Source organism: Balaenoptera acutorostrata, chromosome 13 (genome assembly GCF_949987535.1).
Source record: "Balaenoptera acutorostrata chromosome 13, mBalAcu1.1, whole genome shotgun sequence".
Taxonomy (NCBI): domain Eukaryota; kingdom Metazoa; phylum Chordata; class Mammalia; order Artiodactyla; family Balaenopteridae; genus Balaenoptera; species Balaenoptera acutorostrata.
Genome location: NC_080076.1, coordinates 36,361,968 through 36,379,373, shown reverse-complemented (window position 1 = coordinate 36,379,373; position 17,406 = coordinate 36,361,968).

Below are 17,406 nucleotides of genomic sequence, written 5' to 3'. Positions count from 1 at the left end.
GGAAAGATAAAAGATCCTGAATAGCCAAAGCAATACTTAGAAAGAAAAACAGAGCTGGAGGAATCACACTCCCTGATTTCAGACTATACTACAAAGCTGCAGTAATCAAAGCAGTATGGTACTGGCACAAGGACAGAAATATAGATCAATGGAACAGGATAGAAAACCCAGAAATAAACCCATGCACCTATGGTAAATTAATCCATGACAAAGGAGGCAAGAACATACAATGGAGAAGACAGTCTCTTCAATAAATGATGCTGGGGAAACTGGACAGCTACATGTAAAAGAATGAAATTAGAACACTCCATAACCCCATACACAAAAATAAACACAAAATGGATTAAAGACCTAAATGTAAGGCTGGATAATATAAAACTCTTAGAGGAAAACATAAGCAGAACACTCTGACATAAATTGCAACAATACCTTATTTGATACACCTCCTACAGTAAAGAAAATAAAAACAAAAATAAACAAATGGGAAATAATTAAACTTAAAAGCTTCTGAACAGCAAAGGAAACTATAAACAATATGAAAAGACAACCCACAGAATGGGAGAAAATATTTGCAAACATAGTGACAGACAAGGAAATAATCTCCAAAATATACCAACAGCTCATGCAGCTCTCTATGAAAACAAACAAACAACCTAATCAAAAATGGGGAGAAGATCTAAATAGACATTTCTCCAAAGAAGACATACAGTTGGTCAAAAATCACATGAAAAGATGCTCAACATCACTAATTATCAGAGAAATGTAAATCAAAACTATAGTGAGGTATCATCTCACACCAGTCAGAGTGGCCATCATCAAAAAATCTACAAACAATAAATCCTGGAGAGGGTGTGGAGAAAAGGGAACCCTCTTGCACTGTTGGTGGAAATATAAACTGGTACAGCCATTATTGAGAACTACATGGAGGGTCCTTAAAACCTAAAAGCAGAATTACCATATGATCCAGCAATCCCACTTCTGGGCATATACCTGGAGAAAACCATAATTCAAAAAGATACATGTACCCCAATGTTCATTGCAGCACTCTTTACAATAGCCAGGACATGGAAGAAACCAAAATGTCCATTGTCAGAGGAATGGATAAAGAAGATGTGGTACATATATACATACAATGAAATATTAATCAATCATAAAAAAGAATGAAATAATGCCAGTTGCAGCAACAGACCTAGAGATTATCATACTAAGTGAAATAAGTCCAAGAAAACCAAAATCATATGATATCACTCATATGTGGAATCTAATTTAAAAATGATACAGATGAACTTGTTTATGAAACAGAAATAGACTTACAGATATTGAAAACAAACTTATGGTTACCAAAGGGGAAATATGGTGAGGGGGATAAATCAGGTGCTTGGGATTGGCATACACAAAATATTTACATATAAGATGGATAACCAACAAGAACCTACTGTATAGCACAGGGAACTCTACTCAATATTCTGTGATAACCTATATGAGAAAAGAATCTGGAAAGAAATGAATATATGTATATGTATAGCTGAATCACTTTGCTGTACACCTGAAACTAACACAACATTGTAAATCAAAATTAGAAAAAAGAAAAAAAAATCCAGTAACAGTAATTATCCATTTTGTTCCTAAATCTGTGTTCAACCCCACTCTCTGCATTTTTTAAAAATTCAAAAATATTTACTGAATGTCGGCGCCTAGTCCACAGTGAGGGGGACAAGAAGTTAGTTTCCTTAGGACAAAGGAGGTGCCCTCGCACCTGCAGAACAACCTGTTGCCCCATCCGTAGGGAGGAATAAGCTTCCTGTTATGACCGCAACTGCTAAGAAGCCAGCCGTGCAGCGGTTTCTACCAGAAGTTTTTTAGACACCGTGTGGTTGACAGGGTCTTGCTGTTCTCTCTGGGTGTCAGGCCTGAACCTCTGAGGTGGGAGAGCCGAGTTCAGGACATTTGTCCACCAGAGACCTCCGGTTCCATGTAATATCAAACAGAGAAAGCTCTCCCAGAGATCTCCATCTCAGCACTAAGACCCAGCTACATTCAACGACCAGCAAGCTACAGTGCTGGACACCCTATGACAAACAACTAGCAAGACAGGAAGACAACCACACCCATTAGCAGAAAGGCTGCCTAAAATAATAATAAGGTCACAGACATGCCAAAACACACCACCAGACGTGGTCCTGCCCACCAGAAAGACACGATCCAGCTTCATCCACCAGAATACAGGCACCAGTCCCCTCTATGAGGAAGCCTACAAAACCCACTGAATCAAACTTAGCCACTGGGGGCAGACACCAAAAAAAACGGGAACTATGAATCTGCAGCCTGTGAAAAGGAGACCCAAAACACAGTAAGTTAAGCAAAATGAGAAGACAGAGAAACACACAGCAGATGAAAGAGCAAGGTAAAAACTCACCAGACCAAACAAATAAACAGGAAATAGGCAGTCTACCAGAAAAAGAATTCAGAGTAATGAGAGTAAAGGTGTTTCAAAATCTCGGAAAAAGAATGGAGAAAATACAAAAAATGTTTAACAAGGACTTAGAAGAACTAAAGATCAAACAAACAATCATGAATAACACAATAAATGAAATTAAAAATGCTCTGGAAGGAATCAATAGCAAAATAACAGAGGCAGAAGAATTGACATGTGACCTGAAAGACAAAATAGTGGTAGTAATTACCACAGAACAGAATAAAGAAAAAAGAATGAAAAGAATTGAGAACAGTCTTAGAGACCTCTGGGACAATATTAAATGCACCAACATTCAAATTATAAGGGTCCCAGAAGATGAAGAGAGAAAGAAGGGGACTGAGAAAATATTTGAAGAGATTATAGCTGAAAAATTCCCTAATATGGGAAAGGAAATAGTCAATCAAGCAGAGGAACTGCAGAGAGTTCCATCCAGAATAAATCCAAGGAGAAACAGGCCAAGACACATATTAATCAAACTATCAAAAATTAAATACAAAGAAAAAATATTAACAGCAGGAAGGGAAAAACAACAAAAAATATACAAGGGAATCCCCATAAGGTTAACAGCTGATCTTTCAGCAGAAACTCTGTAAGCCAGAAGGGAGTGGCAGGACAAATTTAAAGTGATGAAATGGAAAAACCTACAATCAAGATTACTCTACTCAGCAAGGATCTCATTTAGATTCAACAGAGAAATTAAAACCTTTACAGAGAAGCAAAGCTAAGAGAATTCAGCACCAAAAGCACTAAACGAGCTTTACAACAAATGCTAAAGGAACTTCTCCAGGTAGGAAACACAAGGGAAGGAAAAGACCTACAATAACAAACTCAAAACATTTAAGAAAATGATAATAGGGACATATATATCAATAACTACCTTAAATGTAAATGGATTAAATGCTCCAACCAAAAGACATAGACTAGCTGAATGGATACAAAAACAAGACTTGTATATATGCTGTCTACAAGAGACACACTTCAGACCTAGGGACACATACAGACTGAAAGTCAGGAGATGAAAAAAGATATTCCATGCAAATGGAAATCAAAAGAAAGCTGGAGTAGCAATTCTCAAATCAGACAAAATAGGCTTTAAAACAAAGACTATTACAAGAGACAAAGAAGGACACTACATAATGATCAAGGGATCAATCCAAGAAGAAGATATAACAATTGTAAATATTTATGCACCCAATATGGGAGCAACTCAATACATACGGCAAATGCTAACAGCCATAAAAGGGGATATCAACAGTAACGTAATCATAGTAGGGTATTTTAACACCCCACTTTCACCAATGGACAGATCCTCCAAAATGAAAATAAATAAGGAAGTACAAGCTTTAAATTATACATTAAACAAGATGGACTTAATTGATATTTATAGGACATTCCATCCAAAAACAACAGAATACACTTTCTTCTCAAGTGCTCATGGAACATTCCCCAGGATAGATCACATCTTGGGTCACAAATCAAGCCTTGGTTAATTTAAGAAAATTGAAATCATATCAAGTATCTTTTCTGATCACAACACTATGAGAATAGATATCAATTACAGGAAAAAAATCTGTGAAAAATAAATATGCATGGAGGCTAAACAATACACTACAAAATAACCAAGAGACCACTGAAGAAATCAAAAAGGGAAAAAAAAAATACGTAGAAACTTATGACAATGAAAACATGATGACCCAAAATCTATGGGATGCAGCAAAAGCAGCTCTTAGAGGGACGCTTATAGCAATACAAGCCTACCTCAAGAAACAAGAAATGTCTCAAATAAACAACCTAACATTACAACTAAAGCAATTAGAGAAAGAAGAACGAAAAAACCACAAAGTTAGCAGAAGGAAAGAAATCATAAAGATCAGGTCAGAAATAAATTTTTAAAATATGAAGGAAACAATAGCAAAGATCAATAAAACTAAAAGCAGGTTCTTTGAGAAGGTAAATAAAATTGACAAACCATTAGCCAGACTCATCAGGAAAAAAAGGAAGAAGACTCAAATCAATAGATAGAAATGAAAAAGAGAAGTAACAACTGACACTGCAGAAATACAAAGGATCATGAGAGATTACTACAACAACTATATGCCAATAAATTGGACAACCGGGAAGAAATGGACTAAATCTTAGAAAAGCACAACCTTCTGAGCCTGACCAGGAAGAAATAGAAAATATAAACAAACCAATCACAAGCACTGAATTTGATACTGTGTAAAAATCTTCAAACAAACAAAAGCCTAGGAACAGATGTCTTCACAGGTGAATTCTATCAAACATTTAGAGAAGAGCTAACACCTATCCTTCCCAAACTCTTCCAAAATATAGGAGAGGGAGGAACACTCCCAAACTCATTCTAGGAGGCCACCATCACCCTGATACCAAAACCAGACAAAGATGTCACAAAGAAAGAAAATTACATGTCAATATCACTGATGAACATAGATGCAAAAATCCTCAACAAAATACTAGCAAACAGAATCCAACAGCACATTAAAAGGATCACACACCATGATCAAGTGGTCCAGGAATGCAAAGATAGTTCAATATATGCACATCAATCAATGTGATAAACCATATTAACAAATTGAAAGAGTAAAAACATATGATCATCTCAATAGATGCACAAAAAGCTTTTGACAAATTCTACACCCATTTATGATAAAAGCCCTCCAGAAAGTAGGCATGGAGGGAACTTACCTCAACATAATAAAGGCTATATATGACAAACCCAGAGCCAATATCATTCTCAGTGGTGAAAAACAGAAACCATTTCCTCTAAGATCATGAACAAGACAAGGTTGTCCACTCTCACCACTGCTATTCAACATAGTTTTGGAAGTTTTAGCCACAGCAATCAGAGAAGAAAAAGAAGTAAAAGGAATCCAAATCAGATAAGAAATAAAGCTGTCAGTGTTTGCAGTTGACATGATACTATAGATAGATAATCTTAAAGATGCTACCAGAAAAACACTAGAGGTAATCAATGAATTTGGTTATGTAGCATGATACAAATTAATGCACAGAAATCTCTTGCATTCCTATACACTAATGATGAAAAATCTGAAAGAGAAATTAAGGAAACACACTCATTTACCATTGCAACAAAAAGAATAAAATACCTAGGAATAAATCTACCTAAGGAGACAAAAGACTTGTAGGCAGAAAATTATAAGACACTGATGAAAGAAATTAAAAATGATACAAGGAGATGGAGAGATATGCCATGTTCTTGGACTGGAAGGATCAACATTGTGAAATGACTCTACTACTCAAAGCAATCTACAGATTCAATTCAATCCCTATCAAACTACCAGAGGCATTTTTCACAGAACTAGAACAAAAAATTTTACAATTTGTATAGAAACACAAAGACCCCAATAGCCAAAGCAATCTTGAGAAAGAAAAACGGAGCTGGAGATATCAGGCTCCTGGACGTCAAACTATACTACAAAGCTACAGTAATCAAGATAGTATGGCACTGGTACAAAAACAGAAATATAGATCAATGGGACAGGATAGAAAGCCCAGAGATAAACCCACACACATATGGTCACCTTATGTTTGATAAAGGAGGCAAGAATATACAATGGAGAAAAGACAGCCTCTTCAATAAGTGGTGCTGGAAAAACTGGACAGCTACACGTAAAAGAATGAAATTAGAACACTCCCTAACACCATACACAGAAATAAACTCAAAATGTATTAAAGACCTAAATGTAAGGCCAGACACCATAAAACTCTTAGAGGAAAACATACACAGAACACTCTGTGACATAAATCACAGAAAGATCCTTTTTGAACCAGCTCCTAGAGAAATGGAAATAAAAACAAAATAAACAAATGGGACCTAATGAAACTTAAAAGCTTTTTCACAGCAAAGGAAACCATAAACAAGATGAAAAGACAATTCTCAGAATGGGAGAAAATATTTGCAAATTAAGCAACTGACAAAGGATTAATCTCCAAAATTTGCAAGCAGTTCATGCAGCTCAATATCATATAAACAAACAACCCAATCCAAAATGGGCAGAATACCTAAATAGATATTTCTCCATAGAAGATATACAGATTGCCAACAAACTCATGAAAGGATGCTCAGCATCACCAATCATTAGAGAAATGAAAATCCAAACTACAATGAGGTATCATTTTGCACCAGTCATAATGACCATCATCAAAAAATCTACAAACAATAAATGCTGGAGAGGGTGTGGAGAAAAGGGGACCCTCCTGCACTGTTGGTAGGAATATTAACTGGTACAGTCAGTATGGAGAACAGTATGGAGGTTTTTAAAAAGCTAAAAATAGAACTACCATACTACCCCACAATACTACTACTGGGCATATACCCTGAGAAAACCATAATTCAAAAAGAGTCATGTACCACAATGTTCACTGCAGCTCTATTTACAATAGCCAAGACATGAATGCAACCTAAGTGTCCATTGACAGATGAATGGATAAAGAAGATGTGGCACATATAAACAATGGAATATTACCAGCCATAAAAAGAAATTAAATTGAGTTATTTGTATTGAGGAGGGTGGACCTCCTAGAGTCTGTCATGCAGAGTGAAGTAAGTCAGAAAGAGAAAAACAAATAACACATGTTAACACATGTATATGGAATCTAAAGAAAAAAAAAAAAAGGTTCTGAAGAACCTAGGGGCAGGACAGGAATAAAGACACAGACATAGAAAATGGACTTGAGGACATGGGGAGGGGAAGGGAAGCTGAGACAAAGTGAGAGAGTGGCATACACTACCAAATGTAAAATAGATAGCTAGTGGGAAGCAGCCACAGAGCACAGGGAGATCAGCTCAGTGTTTTGTGATCACCTAGAAGGGTGGGGTAGGGAAGATGGGAGGGAGACACAAGAGAGAGGAGATATGGGAATATATGTATATGTAAAGCTGATTCGCTTTGCTACAAAGCAGAAACTAACACACAATTGTAAAGCAATTGTACTCTAATAAATTTGTTTAAAAATATTTACTATATATAAAATAGATAACCAACAATGACCTACTGTATAGCACAGGGAACAATACTCAATATCTTGTAATAACCTATATGTGTGTGTGTGTGTATATATAGGGTTAGGCAAAAGTTTTGTTTGTTTTTTTCCATAAGATGGCTCTAGTAGCAGTTGTCTTTAACTTCATTAGAAATAATTTTGTTAGATTGTATGTGATAGCTGTCATATCAACGTGCATTTACAAAAACACATCAAAATTGGTTAATTTTTTGGTAGCCATTTTAATATTGAAGATGGAAGGAAAAAAGCAACATTTTTGGCATTATTATGCTTTATTATTTCAAGAAAGATAAAAATGCAACTGAAAAGCAAGAAACAATTTGTGCAGTGTACAGAGAAGTTGCTGTAAGTGATCAAAAGTGTCAAAAGTAGTTTGCGAGGTTTTCTGCTGGAGATTTCTTGTTGAACGATGTTCCATGGTTGGGTAGACCAGTTGAAGTTGATAGCAGTCAAATCGAGACACTGAGAACAATCAGTTTATACCACATGGGAGATGACAGACATACTCAAAATATCCAAATCAAGCATTGAAAATCATTTGCACCAGCTTGCTTATGTTAATCACTTTGATGTTTGTGTTCCACATAAATTAAGCAAGAAAAAAAACCTTCTTGACCTTATTTCTGCATGCATTTCTCTACTTAAAGAAAATGTTCCGTTTTTAAAACAATGTGACAAGTGATGAAAAGTGAATACTGTACAATAATGTGGAATGGAAGAGATTGTGGGGCAAGCAAAATGAACCACCACCAACCACACCAAAGGCCATTCTTCATCCAAGGAAGGTGATGTTGTGTATATGGTTGGGTTGGAAGGGAGTCCACTATGATGAGCACCATCTGGAAAACCAAATGATTAATTCCAACAAGTACTGCTCCCAATTAGACCAACTGAAAGCAGCATTTGATGAAATGCGTCCAGAATTAGTCAACAGAAAACGCATAATATTACATCAGGATAATGCATGACTACATGTTTCTTTGATGACCAGGCAAAAATGGTTACAGCTTGGCTGGGAATTTCTGCTTCATCCACCATATTCAGAAGACATTGCACCTTTGGATTTCCTCTTATTTAAGTCTTTCCAAAATTATCTTAATGGAAAAAATTTCAATTCCCTGTTAGACTGTGTAAGGTACCTGGAACAGTTCTTTGCTTAAAAATATTAAAAGTTTTGGGAAGGTGGAAATATGAAGTTGCCTGAAAAATAGCAGAAGGTAGTGGAACAAAAGGATGAATACATTGTTCAATAAAGTTTTTGGTGAAAATAAAAAATGTGTCTCTTTTTTTTACTTAAAAACCAAAGGCACTTTTTGGCCAACCCTATATATATATAAATCACTTTGCTGTACACATGAAACTAACATAGCATTGTAAATCAACTATATTTCAATAAATATTTTTTTAAAACCTAAAAAAAGAGAAAATATATGAAAGGAAAAATCTCACTGGGAAAGGCAAATATATAGTAAAAACAGTGGATCAATCACTTAAGCTAGTATAAAGGTTAAAAGATAAAAATTGTAACATCAACTATGACTATAATAAACACTTCAGGGATAGACATGAAGATATAAGATATGACATAAAAAACATTGAATGTTGGGGGAGGTAAAAAGTACAGATTTTAGAAGGTATTTGAACTTAAATAACTATACATTGAAAACAAGTAGATGTAGTTATAGGTCAATATATATAAATATCATGGTAACCACAAATCATGAACTTACAACAGATACACAAAAAACAAAGAGAAATAACCCAAACATAATGCTAAAGAAAATTACCAAACCACAAAGGAAGAGACTAAAAGAAGAAGAGATCAACTGAAAACAAGTAACACAATGACAATAACATGCCTATCAATAATCACTTTATATGCAAATGGACTAAATGATACAATCAAAAGATTTTTAGAATAAAAAAACAAGACCCATCTGTATGCTGTCTCCAATAAACTCACTTTAGAGCTAAAGACAAACACAGATTGAAAATAAAGTGATAGAAAAAGATATTCCACACAAATGGAAATGAAAAGAAAACTGGGTAACAATACTCACATCAGACAAAGTAAACTTTAGAACAAAAACAAAGAATGCCAGTATATAATGATGAAGGGATCTAACCAAGAAGAGGATATAACATTTGTAATAATGTATGCAAGTATTTTATGAGCACCTAAATATATAAAGCAAATATTAGCAGACATAAAGGGAGAAATTGACAGTAATACAATAATAGCAGGAGACTTTAATAGCCCACTTGTATTAATAGAAAGATAATTCAGGCAGAAAATCGATATGGAAACAGTGGCCTTAATGACACATCAGACCAGATGTACTTAACAGATAGCTACAGGACATTCCATCCAAAAACATCAGAATAAACATTCTTTTCAAGTACATGGCAAACTTTCTCCATGATAGATAACATGCTAAGCCAAGAATCTTTCCAACCACAATGATATGAAACTAGAAATCAATTACAGGAAATTAAATAGAAAAAACAAGCACATGGGGACTAACCAATGGGTCAATAAAGAAATCAAAGACAAAATCACAAGTAACTTGAGATGAATGAAAACAGAAACACAATACAACTTTCCAAAAGCTATGGTAAAAAAAAAAAAAATCTACAGGACACAGCAAAGAACAGTTCTAAGAGGGAAGTTTATAGCAATTCAGGCCTACCTCAAGAAACAAGAAAAATCACAAAGAGATTAAGTTTCCATCTAAAAGAATTAGAAAAAGAGGAACAAAACAAAAGTCCAAAGTCAGCAAAAGGAAGGAAATAATAAAGATCAGAGTATACATAAATAAAACAGAGATCAAAAAAGAAAAAAATAGAAAAGATCAATGAAACAAGGATCTGATTTTTTGAAAAGAAAAATAATAGATAAACTTTCAGCCAGGCTCATTAGGAAAAAGATAGAGGGCCCAAATAAACAAAATTAGAAATTAAAGAGGAGAAGTTCTAACCATTATCACAGAAATACAAACAATCATAAGAGAATACTAAGAACAGTTATACACCAACAAACCAGACAATCTAGAAAAAATGGATAAATTCCAAGAATCATACAATCTTCTAAGATTGAATCAGGAAGAAATAGAAAAATCTGAGTAGATTGATTGCTAGTATCAAAATTGAATCAGTAATCAAAAAAACTTCCAATAAACAAAAGTCCAGGACCAAATGGCTTCACAGATAAATTCTACCAAACATTTAAAGAGCTAATGATATCCTTCTAAAACTATTTGAAAAACTTGAAGAGGAAAGAACACTTTCAAACTGATTCAACAAGGCCAACATTACCCTCATTCAAAAACAAGATAAAGACACTACAAAAAAAGAAAATTACAGGCCAATATCTCTGATGAACATAGATGCAAAAATCCTCAGCAAAACTTTAGCAAACTGAATTCAACAATACGTAAAAAGATTCATATACCATGATCAAGTGACATTTATTGCAGGGATGCAAGGATGCTTCAAGATCCACAAAGCAATCAAAGTCATACACTACATTAACAAAACAAGGAATAAAAATCACAATCATCTCAATAAATTCAGAAAGAGCTTTTGGTAAAATTCAATATCAATTAGTGATAAAATCTCTCAACAATGCTGGTATAGAGAGAACATACCTCAACTTAATTATGGCCATTTATGACAAACCAACAGTTAACATCATATTCAATGGTGAAAAGCTGAAAGCTTTTCCTCTAAGATCAGGAACAAGACAAGGATCCCCACTCTTGCCACTTCTATTTAACATACTATTGGAAGTCCTAGACGTAGCATCCAGACAAGAAAAAGAAATAGAAAATATCCAAATTGGAAGGGGAGATGTACAGCTGTCACTATTTGCAGAAGACATGATACTATGTGTAGAAAACCCCAAAAACTCCACCAAAAGACTCTTAGACCTAATAAATGAAGTCACTGAAGTTGCAGGGAACATTAATATATAGAAATCTGTTAAATTTCTATACACAATTAACGAGCTTCAAAAAGAAATCAAGAAAATAACCCCATTTACAATCACATCAAGAATAAAATACTTAGGACTAAATTTCACCAAGGAGATAAAAGACCTACAGTGTGAAAACTATAAAACATTGATGAAGAAACTTGAAGTTCATACAGATAAATGGAAAGGTATCCCACGTTCATGGATTGAAAGAATTAATACTATTAAAACTCAAAGAAATCTATAGATTTAATGTAATCCCTACTAATATACCCATGACATTTTTCACAGAACTAAAACAAATAATCCTAAAATTTGCAAGGAACCATAAAACTACAAATAGCCAAAGCAATCTTGAGAGGAAAGAACAAAGCTGGTGGTACCATGCTGCCTGACTTCAGACTATACTACAAAGCTACAATAATCAAAACAGTACCGGCACAAAACTATATATAGATGAATGCAGTAGGATAGAGAGCCTAGAAACAAACATACACACACACACACACGGTCATTAATCTATGACAAAGAAGGCCAAAATATACAATGGGGAAAAGGTAGTCTCCTCAAAAAGTGGTACTGGGAATCTGGACAGCTACATGTAAAAGAATGAAATTAGAACATTTTCTCACACCATATACAATAATAAAATCAAAATGGATTAAAGACCTAAGTGTAACACCTGAAACCATAAAATTCCTAGAGGAAAACATAAGCATATGTTTTATGCTATGACATATGTCATAACCTTTGACATAGGTATTGGCAATATTTTTTAGATATGCCTTCTCTTTTTAAAAATTTTTATTGGAGTATAGTTGATTTGTAATGTTGTGTTAGTTTCTGCCATAGAAAAGAAGTGAATCAGTTATACATATACATATATCCACTCTTTTTTACATTTTTTTCCCATATAGGTCATTACAGAGTATTGAGAATTCCCTGTGTTATACAGTAGGTCCTTATTAGTTACGTATTTTATATATAGTAGTGTGTATACATCAATCCCAATCTCCCAATTTATCCTTCCACCACTTTTCTCCCTGGTAACCATAAGTTTGTTTTTTACATAAGTGACTCTATTTCTCTTCTGTAAATAAGTTCATTCGTACCATTTCTTTTTAGATTCCACATATAAACAATATCATATGATATTTGTCTTTCTCTCTCTGACTTACTTCACTCAGTATGACAATCTCTAGGTCCTTCTATGCTGCGGCAAATGACATTATTTCATTCTTTTTTTATGGCTGAATAATATTCTATTGTATATATGTACCACGTCTTCTTTTTCCATTCCTCTGTTGATAGACATTTAGGTTGCTTCCATGTCCTGGCTATTGTAAATAGTGTTGCAATGAACATTGGGGTTCATGTATCTTTTTGAAGTATGGTTTTCTCTAGATATATGTCCAGGAGTGGGATTGCTGGATCATTTGGTAGCATTTTTTTAGTTTTTTAAGGAACACTCATACTGTTTTCCATAATGGTTGTACAAATTTACACTCCACCAACAGTGTAGGAGGATTCCCTTTTCTCCATACCCTCTCCAGCATTTATTGTTTGCAGATTTTTTGATAAAGGCCATTCTGACTGGTGTGAAGTGATACTTCATTGTAGTTTTGATTTGTCTTTCTCTAATAATTAGTGATGATGAGCACCTTTTCATGTGCCTCTTGACAAAGGAAACAAAAGCAAAAATAAAGTGAGACCTAATCAAACTATCACACTTAAAAGCTCATGCACAGTAAGGGAAACCATCAATAAAACAAAGAGCTAACCAACTGAAAGGGATAATATATTTGCAAATGATATGTCTAATAAAAGGTTAATAACCAAAATATATAAAAACTCATACAACTTAATATTAAATGGACACATACACACACACACACACACACACACACACACACACAACCAAAATGGACAGAGGACCTGAATAGGCATTTTTCCAAAGGAGACATACAGATGGCTAACAAGCACATGAAAAAATGCTCAGCATCATTAATCATTAAGGAAATGAAAATCAAACCTACAATGAGATATTACCTCATATCTGTCAGAATGACTATTATCAAAAATACAACAAATAACAATTGTTGGCCAGGATATGGAGAAAAGAGAATTGTAGTAAACTGTTGGTGGGAATGTGAATTTGTACATCCACTATAGAAAACAGTATGGAGGGTCCTCAAAAGTTAAAAATAGAACTATCATATGTTCTAGCAATTTCACTCCTGGGTATATAAACAAATAAAACTAAAAAAACTAATTTGCAAATATATATGCACTCTTTTGTTCATAGCAATATTATTTACAACAGCCAAGATATGAATGCAACCTAAGAGTCCATCAACAGATGAATGGATAAAGATGTAGTACAGACACACACACACACACACACACACACATGGAATATTACTCAGCCATAAAAACGAATGAAATCTTGCCATTTGTGACAACATGGATAGACTTGGAGGGTATTATGTTTAGTGAAATGTCAGACAGAAAGAGACAAATACATCATGTTACAATTTATGTGGAACCTAAAAAATAAAACAAACAAATATAATAAATACAGAGAACAATGTTGTCTTAGCACAGATGCTGGAAGAAGCCTGTCACTCCCAGCCCTCTCTTGGCACACACACACAGAGGCAAGATCTTCTGTGCTCACAACTGCCTGAGGTTAATCCAGCTCCTCCCTTCTGGAATGCTCAGGTGCAGCTCAAGGTAGCTCAAGACAGAAGTATTGATAAAAGTAAGAAGCATTACTGAGGGAAAACAGCAGTCCATCCTCCTGTACAATCTGACAGCATTCAGCACAGAGTCTTATACTTGCTTTAAAAAAAAAAAAAAATAAGCCAAATCTTGAACAAAAGAACTGAAAGAGATATCATATTGGGATACAAAACTGAGGTGGACAAAGGAAAAGGTATTCTAAAAGCACTACCAACCATTATGTTCAGAAGCCAGTAGAGGAAGCTGTTTAAATTAATACATGTAAGAATATACTATATGAGAGTAAAGATTATAAAAGGAAGTGAATAAGTGTGTACTATTTACAGTAAGTCTCAATGCATATACTTAAAATCTATTGCCTACAATCCAGTCTAATTTTCACGAGGGCTGGAACCTTGCCTATCTTGTTCATTAGTGAAACTCAGCACAAATCTCTGTACCAGAATAAATAAATTCAGAAGGAGAAAAATTTCAAACTAGACATAATAGAAAGCATCAGATTGCCACTAAAATATGAATGGTTATTTGGAAAAATCATTGGGATGACCACTAAGAACCCCTTTTTATTCATTATATCAATATTTGCTTATTCCTTCTATAAATATATAGCTAAACATTCATCACGTTCCAAGCACTAAACTATATGTTGAGTGAACAAGAAATCTAGCTCCTGCCACCATGGAACTTATGAGGAAAATGCACAAAGCATGGGAGCAAACAAAATGAACTTGAGATTCTAACATATATAAGTACAATTTTCAAATACTTGTATATCAATAAAATATAACTTCTTATAGAAACCCATTAAACTGCTTATATAAGAATTGATACTTGACTCAATTTTGACAAGAAGGAGGAAGTGGAAAGGAGAGTGTATAAATTAGCTATTGCTAACACACAGCTCCAAAACTCAGTGGTGTAGAACAATAAGCATTAATTAGTGCTCACAAATCTATGACTGGGAGGAGAGATTGTTCCTGTTATGGGTGAGCTTATTCCTTTATTATCAACTGTGGGTCAGGTAAGCATCTCTCATCATTTGGCTAAACACTCTTATATGTCTAGTTATCAGCTGGTTCTACACAGGTTCAGGATGGCTCACCTGGGACATCTGGACTCTTGCCTTAGGTCTTGCTTCCTCTAGCAGGTTATCTCAGCCTTATTCAAATGACAGGATGAGGGATTGAGAGAGAAAGAGCATTTTAGTCCCAGATCAAAACTGGAAGTGTTGGTTCTGCTTTCTTCTCAGTATTGACAAAAACCACGTAAGTTCAGCTCAAACTCAAAGCATGAGGAAAAAAGATATCTTGATAGAAGGAACTAGAAAGTCACATAGGAATGAGCAGGTTCAGATGGAAGTGTGGAGAGTTGGTCTATCTCTTCAATAAATCCACCTTACATAGAAACACTGGAATAAGAGAAAATGACAGAAATACCAGAAAGAAGTAAACAGGCCATCAATGTGTAATAAAGAAAGAAGCATAATAATGGTCATGACATGCCTTAGAATTTAGTAAATACATTCAAGCAGTAGAAAAAAAATATGAATCTATTTTCTATTTAACAGAGTCAGACACTGTTTTAAACACAGGGTATATAAGGAAAACATAGTAATAATAAAGTTTTTCCTCTATTTTCCTTTGGGAAAAAATTAACAAAGACATCAATAATTATAGATAATATAACTTTAGATAGTTCTAGAAAGAAAATCAAAGGGGACAGTAGAATGATAGGTGCCAGGGTTGCAGAGTGTGTGAGTCTACTTTAGCTAAGGGAGTCAGGACATTTCTCTTTAAGGAAGTAACACATGAGCAGAGATTTAGATGACAGAATGAGAAAGCCATGTGAACACATAGAAGAAATGCAGAAATCAGCCAGCACCAGGTTACTTAGAAATGAAAAAAGCTTGACTCATTCACCAAAAAGAAAATATTTTGTGAGGTTATATTTTACAAAGCAAGGTAGAGAAATGGGGTAAGGCCAGAACAGGTATGGCCTTGTGAACCAGGTAAAGCCTTTTGGATTTTATTCTAAGTATAACACAGGAATCCATTAAAACATTGTCTTCAGGGCAGCGATATGATATGATGGAGGTTTTAAAAAAAATACTTGGTTTTTATGAGACTGAATTAATAGAGAGGCAAAGAGGAAGCAGAAAAACTATTGTGTAAGTACAGGATGGGCAAAGATTGGAAAAGGAAAACCAGTAAGGAGATAGTTCTAATAACCCAAGATGAGAGTCGCTGGTGACATGGGCTACAACTAGACTTTGTGAGAAGGAGAGAAGTGGTCAGATCCCTGAGATACTGTAAAGGTAAAGCCCTGTATATTTGTTGATTAGGCAGGAGATAAGAGGAAAGAGAAATGTTAAGGACTAAGGACTGAGATTGAGTTGAGATATAGACAGCCAAATGGAAAGGTTAAGTCAGCATTGGATACGTGACTGATTTTTAAGGAGAGATCAAAGGGAGAGAAATAATTTTAGAGTACCAACATAGAGATGAATCTGGATAAAATAAACTTAGGAAGATATAGAATAGAAACAGTAAAAGTCTGATGAAAAAAAAGTCTGAAATATTTAGAGACTTAGACATAGGTAGATAGATAGAGAAAAATATTTTATTATAAAAGAGCCCAATCATATCAAATGCTTCAGAGAGTTTGGGAAAGAAGAAGCTCATGATGCTGTGTGAAACTTGAGTATCAAGCACTAGGCTCCTGGTGTAGAGATGTCCTCTAAGGTCAGTGGGTTGTAACATTTTGGGAGAGGTAATAATCTCACTTGAATCATAAAGTGACATTAGAATTCTGGTTAAGCTCTAGGCTTGGGGAGGGGGACTTAAAAGGAAGGATATATTGAAAAAGACAGAATGTCTTACAGAGGTTAAATTCTGACCAAGTACTTGCAAATCCTCCTGATGAAGAGAAAAGAAAGAGTCTCTAAAATATTAATGTGCATCAAGGGAGTTTTAGTTTCCATTCAAGAAGGAAAAAACAAGGACTGGATTTACCTTCCCAATGAAACAACCAAAGGAGCAAACAAAAATATATGGAACACACGTTTTCAAGACACTGGGTATCAAGCAATAAGGGACAATGATGTCTGAGAAACAGTAACCAGGTGAGGTGAACTCTGTGATTGGCTCAGCTTGTTGCCTTGAGAGAATTT